Raw genomic sequence first — 7,814 nt, forward strand, 5'->3', positions numbered from 1 at the left:
GATCGTAAAGCAGTTAGTATTTTTTAATCAATGAAACAGCATATTCTATCATTATTGTTTTTCCGACTCCGTATATGATATCTCTCTAAAATAATGCACGACATCTCCGATGAAATAAATAATAGCACAATATGTATTATAATAGAGGAGAACTAGTAACTGCTGTGAACGTAAAATATTGTAATTCAAATTATTACTTGATATGCACCAATAAAACTTTAATTGGGCTATAATAAATACCTTCAATTGGACACATGGCTGATTTCCCCTTTCATTTGCGTACACTATTCTGATTACGACGCTGGTGTACCTAATTTACTACAATTCCCAGTGCAAGTGTAGCGCCTGAAGTAAAGAATATTTAAGCGGTTTTTTTTCCTGGAATTTCTGAGATGGAGAAAAATAATACGACTTCTCTTCCATTAGAACCACATTCTTCGTGCCACACACAAAACGCTGGAGGAGCGCAGCAGGCCAGTCAGCCTCTATAGAGTAGAATACAGTCGACGATACAGGCTAAGTCCTGCGGAAGGGCCTCGACGCGAAATGTCGACTGTACGATTTTCCATTGATGCCTCCTGGCCTGATGAGTTCATACAGCAACTGATGAATGGTACTTCCATTCCCAGCAATTGTACAATTTTTATGTTTTTGTTTCGTGCCTAAATGTGTTTTAATCGCAGTGCGGTATCAAAGATTTGAATAATAAACAAAGACTCTTATGAGGACACAAGAGACTTGTTGTGAACGTTAATTCATGTATTTCACCTTGATGCACACATTTAAACTTACTATCCTACCATGCCACATCAGCATGACTAAAAGAAACGATAACAATATCTATTTCTTCAAATGAGAATTAAGTCTCGAATTGAAAGATCTAATGATTGGGTAAGAGCAATTTCCACCAGAAATAGCAAACTAGAGGGAGTGATAAAGAATTCACTATCTGCAAGAGGTAAGCATACCTTTTGCACATGGTGCTTTTCGGGGAAAAGGTAAATGAATTGAAGTCATGGATTAGATCAAAATGCATTGTGAAAATTCCTCCAAGCATGATATCCCCATCCTTGTATAAATCAGGCAAATTGTCTTTTGCTCGACGTTTGCAGAGGGTTCCATGTGTTTCTGGCGAAGTTCCAAGCAACATCGAAAGGAGTACGAAAGACATTGCTTAGTTGTAGGGACTTGTTAGGATCAGAGCGAAGAAATTGTATTTATATTGCCACAGGAAAGATTCGAAGCTATCCCAAAGCGGCTTTTTATCACCGCTACAACTGTCATAATATATTAAATCTCCGCTGATGCAATGGCACTGGAGGGATCATGTATTGATGTTGGTTCGTCTCGCTAACAGCTGGGGAATTTCAGAGCGAATAAAAACTACGTCGAATAATAGTGGATGAATCTAAAATCACTCCCAGCAGAGTGTAAATACTTTCCAAAGAAATATGAAGGAACCTCCAGGGTATGCAGTTTTCATATTGCTCATATTTTGTACCCCGTAACCGGTTAAAGAGCCAGCAGAAATGGAAGACACCTGGAGTCTGGTTTTGCTGTTAACTAATTTTATTTTATTAGTAACTACGTAATAAAGTACCATAAAACCAGATAAATCAAACAGGTTAGCAGAGATTATGTATCTCTCTCTCTCTCTCTCTCTCTCTCTCTCTCTCTCTCTCTCTCTCTCTCTCTCTCTCTCTCTCTCTCTCTCTCTCTCTCTCTCTCTCTCTCTCTCTCTCTCTCTCTCTCTCTCTCTCTCTCTTTCTGTCTCTCTCTCTTTCTCTCTCCCGGAGTGTCCCCGGAGTGTCCCAACAGTAGCTTATCACAAAGGGGCCTTCTTCAAGGGAATCACCACCCAGGTAAGGGTCGACACACCGGTAGATTCCACAAGGTTACCCCAAGCACACAACGTGATAGCCACTTATCCATTTCCACGACCATCGAAATAACTCCAACAGTGCTTTGACACAGGGGCGCCTTTCTTCAGTGAACTACCACACCCAGACAAAGGGTAAATACACAAGTGGTATTCACAAAGGTTTTCCCCTCACCAGAGAACCCACTCCTGTAGATTAACTAAATGACAATCACACTTTCGTAGTCGAATGGAAACAAACTCACCCTCACGGCTACTTAGAGAGAGAGAGTCCAAACATTGATCTCTTTGTCACTAGGTTTCATGTAGCACATTACAGAAGCGTATACAAATACTAGTTTCTATTTCACTTTTAAACTTAACATTCAGACAGTCAATCTACCATGATACTGCTTTTATCTTTCACAATATATTGCCTTTATCTTTTCACATCTTTCACATGGAACCGTAAATTTTGATAAAAATGGAGACCCGGTTCCAAGATACGAATTTGTGATCTTACGAGCGAATTTCGTGGGGAGCCTTGGCATTGTAAGCGTCAGATATTACAATGGGTCGGCTACGCCAGGGCGGGAACTAATGATGAACTTCGGAGATATCTTGTGGAGTACGACCGGGAATATGGTATGGTCTTTCCAGCCAGGGGGTCAGTGTGGACATGGTGGAGGATTACAAATACCTGGGGATACGAATTGACAATAAACTGGACTAGTCAAAGAACGCTGACGCTGTCTACAAAAACGGTCAGAGCCGTCTCTATTTCCTGAGAAGACTGAGGTCCCTTAACATCTGTCGGACGATGTTCTACGAGTCTGTGGTGGCCAGTACTATCATGTTTGCTGTTGTGTGCTGGGGCAGCAGGCTGAGGGTAGCAGACACCAACAGAATCAGCAAACTCATTCCTAAGGCCAGTGATGTTGTGGGGATGGAACTGAACTCTCTCACTGTGGTGTCTGAAAAGAGGATGCTGTCCAAGTTGCATGCCATCTTGGACAATGTCTCCCATCCACTACATAATGTACTGGGTGGCCACAGGAGTACATTCAGCCAGAGACTCATTCCACCGAGATGCAGCACTGAGCGTCATAGGAAGTCATTCCTGCCTGTGGCCATCAAACTTTACAACTCCACCCTTGGAGGGTCAGACACCCTGAGCCAATAGGCTGGTCCTGGACTAAACTCCTGGCATAATTTACATATTACTATTTAATTATTTATAGTTTATTACTATTTAATTATTTATGGTGCAACTGTAACGAAAACCAATTTTCCCCGGGATTAATAAAGTATGACTATGACTATGACTATTTTATCATCTATTTGCGTTGGCGAAATGGAACACAATTTCACACCCTGGATATGGCTGATTTTGCTCTGCATGTACTCGCTCAATGCAATTGAAATGCAGTCTCCACAGTGTGGTGTATATTCTTGTGTTTTAGTTACCGAGGGATGAACTTACTCAGAGTTACATGTAATAACGATAGAAGGCGAAATTGGATGAGCAGCTGGAGAGTATCAAAGAAGGGGAAACGTTCATGAGGTAAGACGCTCATCCTTTCAAACTGAGCTGCGCTGGCATTTCATTTCTGAGATTTTCTTGAATCCCTGCGATCCTCTAACCCCAGGGGTGATGAAGGCAAAATTGTTAGTTATATTTAAGATGGAGTCAGATAGATGAAACGTGAAGGGGAACTGGCACATAAAGTACGTTTGTAAGTTGAGACAATCGTAGATTGGCCGTGAACAGACAGAATGGTGGGACAGGACCGATGGACCGAATAGCCTTCTTTCTTATCACTATGTACTCGAGTAAACTATACCTTCTATTTCTCGTGCCACTATAATATTTCCTAACCTTGCATGCAGCGTTGCTGAATGCCATCTTGGATTTGTTCAGTCATAGACTCATAGAGTTATGGACCATTACAGCACAGAAGGAAGCACTTCTGCACATCTCATCCAAAACCAAGTATTAATTTGCGAGTCCCATCAACCTGAACTCAGACCATAGCCCTCCATGCCCTTCCTATCCATGTACCTATCCAAACATATAGTAAATTTTAAAAACAATCTCGCATCCACCACGTCCGCTGGCATCTTGTTCCACAATGGCATGGCCCTAACAGTGAAGAATTTTGTCCCAAATGCTCCTCTTAAACTTTTCATCTTCGTCACCTAATCCAAGACTAATTGTTCTTACTCCACCCACCCTTAGTAGAGAAAAAAATGCATTCGTGCATTGTTCCTATCTGTACACCCCACAGTTTAGTACACCTTTATCCAAATTACTGTCATTTTTTGAAGCTCCAAGGAATTAAGTACTAACCAATACAAACCTTCCCTATAACTCAGGGCCTCAAGTTCAAGCAAAATCCATCTGACTTTTCTCTTCACACTATCCATCTTATTGAAATCTCTCCTGCAGGTACGTAAGATGACTGCAAACAATACACAAAATTGGAGCTCACAAATGTTATACACAATTTCAATATAAATTCCAACCCCAGTACTCGATACATTGATTTAGGAACGCCAACGTGCTAAAATATTTATGAACCTCTCCATCTGTAACGCTTCTTTCAATGAATTCTGTACCTTCAAAAGTTCAAAGGTTTATTCAATGTCAGAGAAATCTATACAATATACCTCCTGAAATGTTTTTTCCTGCGCAGTCTTCTACGAAAACAGAGGAGTGCCCCAAATAATGAATGGTAGTTAAATATTAGAACCCTAAAGTCACCCTCCCTGGCTCCTCCCTCCCGCGCGTAAGCGGCAGCGAGCAACAATTCCCTCCAATGGTGTAATTCTGCTCCTATGTCTTACGGTCCTTATGGTATCTTATTTCATTTACCATCCATGACCATACACATCTTGACACTGCAATCCAACTGCTGCTATGGGCTTACTATCCTAACCTGACTAAGTCCTTCTTTCGCCTCCTTATGTTCTCAAAACTACTTGCCCCTCCACCAATCTTCGTTTGTCTACAGATCTTGCCACAGTGCCATTAGTTTCGTTATTAGTCATTGATATAAAACTTAAAAAGATAAAGTCCCAACACAGACCTCTGTGTAACACCACTAGTCACAGTCAACCAACCAGAAAGACTCCCTTTATTACCATTCTTTGGCTACTACCAGTAGAGCCATGCTTTATCCATGCTAATATGTTTCCTGCAATACCATGGACTCTTAAATTATTATGAAGCAAGATTATCCCTTGAGAAATCTATGCTGACTGCCTTCTAATTTATCATGTACTTCCAAGTACTCTGAAACCATATCTACCACAGTCGGCCCCAATATCTATCTATCCAACCACTGCGGTCAGACTAAGAGGACTATATTTTATTCTGTCTCTCTCACTTCCCGAAGAGTGGAGTGGTATTTGCAATTTTCCCTTCCTCCGCAACAATACCAGAATCAACTGATCCCTGAAAGATCACTACTAATGTCACCACAGTCTCTTAAGCTGCATATTTTAGATCTTTGGTGAGGGGTGGCGGGGGCGGTTTTGGATGCCATCTGGTCCAGGTGACCTCTATACGTGCAGAATTTTCAGTTTACCAACAATATTCACGCTCTTATTTTGAACTTCACACACTTCTGACTTCGACACACACGAATACTGCTAGTGTCTTCAACAGTGAAGACTGATGCAAAATATTCAGTTACTCTGCCAGTTCGATGTCCCCCATTACTAACTTTCCAGCATCATTTTTCATGATTCCGATATCTACCCTCACCACCTTTTTACACTTCATGTATCTGAAGACATTTGGTTTACCTTCTTTAATATTGTTGACTACCTTACTTTCATATTCCATCATCTGCTTCTTAATGCCTTTTTAATAGCCGTTTCTTGTTATTTAAAGGTTTCCAGATCCCCTACTGTCCTACTATTTTCATGCATTCTCCTTGGCTTTTATGTTGTCTTTGACTTCTCATGTTAGCCACGGTTATGCTACCCTTCCTTTGGAATAACTTTTCCTCTTTGGCATGTGTACATTCTGCACCTTCTGAATTACTCCTAGAAATTTCACACAATGCTGCTCTGCAATCATCTTTGCTAGTGTTACTTTCCAATCAATTCTGGCCAGCTATTTTCTCATACCTCTGCAATATTCCTTATTCTACTCTAATACTTGTGCATTTGACTTTAGGTTGTGATTCTCAAAAGCCAGTGTGATATCGATCATATTAGATCACCCAATCCTTAATGTTATTCACCTTAATTTCTCTAATCAGTTCCGGTTCAATGCACAACACCTAATCAAGAATAGCTGATCTCAGTTTGGGCTAAACCACGAACTGCTCTAATAAGCCATCCCATAGGCAGTCTAGAAACTCCCCTTGTTGGTAACCAGCACGAGTCTAATGTTGCCAGTTTATCTGCACACTTAAGTCAACCGTGACTGTCGCAGAATTACTCTGTTAGCATACATATTGTTTGTAATATTAGACCCCCCTCTAATTTGTGGATCACACATTTACTACAGTTTGTGTTTCTTTATATAATTCCCTTCTTGTTGTTTTTCACCCTTACAGATAGCTCTACCTACATCTTCCAACGATATATCAGTTCTTTCAAATTATTTGATTTCATTTTTATCAGCAGAATCAATCCACCTCATCTACCTATCGGCCTGTCCTTTTGAAATAAAATATTTATCCTTGTGTGTTAAGATCACAGCTATAATTTCTCTCAGATACTATTCAGCGATGCCTACAACGTAATATATTGCAAACTTTAACTGTGCTAGATGTTCATCTGCATATTCCTTATACTGTGCGCATTCAAATACAATATATTCAATCCTGTATTCACCCTCCGTCCACCTTTTCTGGTGCAACTCATCCTGTTGACTGCAGTCTTGCCTTATCATCAGCTTCTGTCTATTCGCAGTCTCAGCACACACTGCCTCTATTCGTAAATTGACTACAGTAACTTATCTGCAGCACTACCTGTGCAGTTCCTACACACGTGCCAAATGAGTTTAAACCTTCCCGATTAGTTCTTGAAAACTTGCCAGTACAGAAATTGATTTCCCTCGGTTGAGCTGTAAACCCACCGTTTTGTACAGTTCATACCGTCCGTTTGTTCCGCAATAAAGACCCCAATAACCAATAGATCTTAATACCTGTACCTGCACCAATTCCTCAGCCACGCATTCATCTACCAAATTACCCTATCCTTACCCTCACTGGAGCGTGATATCAGCAGCCTTACAGGGACTAATAGCCTTGAAATAACTAATCTTCCACTTTCGACTTTCCTCCCTATAATCTCTGTTCAGGACCACCTTAACTTTTCTACTTTTTATTGGTTCAACTATGTACCAAGACTACTGCATTGTCATCCAAACCCTTAAGAACATGGTGGACCAGATCCGCAACATCACTGATCCTGACACGCGGGAGACAACATACATTCCGTGTGTCTTAATCGAGCCCACAGAATCTCGTCACTGTTCCTCTGATTATGGAACTACCTATGACTACTGCAGTCAGCCACAGCTCTCTTTCCTTCCGAGACGCAGCCCCCACCCAAGTGCCAAAGACATGGTTATCGTGGCTTCCCTTGTTGGGTTGCTCCCCTCAACAGCATCCAAAGTTGTATACATATTAATGAGGTAACAACCACACGAGTGCTTGCAGTGGCTGCGTATTTCCCTGCCTTCTTCTGACAGTCAACCATCTATCAGCTTTCTGCAATCTATGGATGAATAACTCCCTGTAGCTCCAAACTGTCACCTCCTCATTTTCCCGTAGGGATTGCAGGCCATTGACCTCCAGCTCCAGTTTCTTATGTGCAGGTATGATCCTCCGTGAGGCTGGCGGTCTCCCAGAATTCCCACATCTCCCACCCAGAACTGAATACTGTCCCTGGCGTCAGTCTCGATGCACTACTGTCACCTAACGGACGAGGAGGG

The sequence above is a fragment of the Mobula hypostoma genome, chromosome 4 (genome assembly GCF_963921235.1).
Source record: "Mobula hypostoma chromosome 4, sMobHyp1.1, whole genome shotgun sequence".
NCBI classification, from domain to species: Eukaryota; Metazoa; Chordata; class Chondrichthyes; order Myliobatiformes; family Myliobatidae; genus Mobula; species Mobula hypostoma.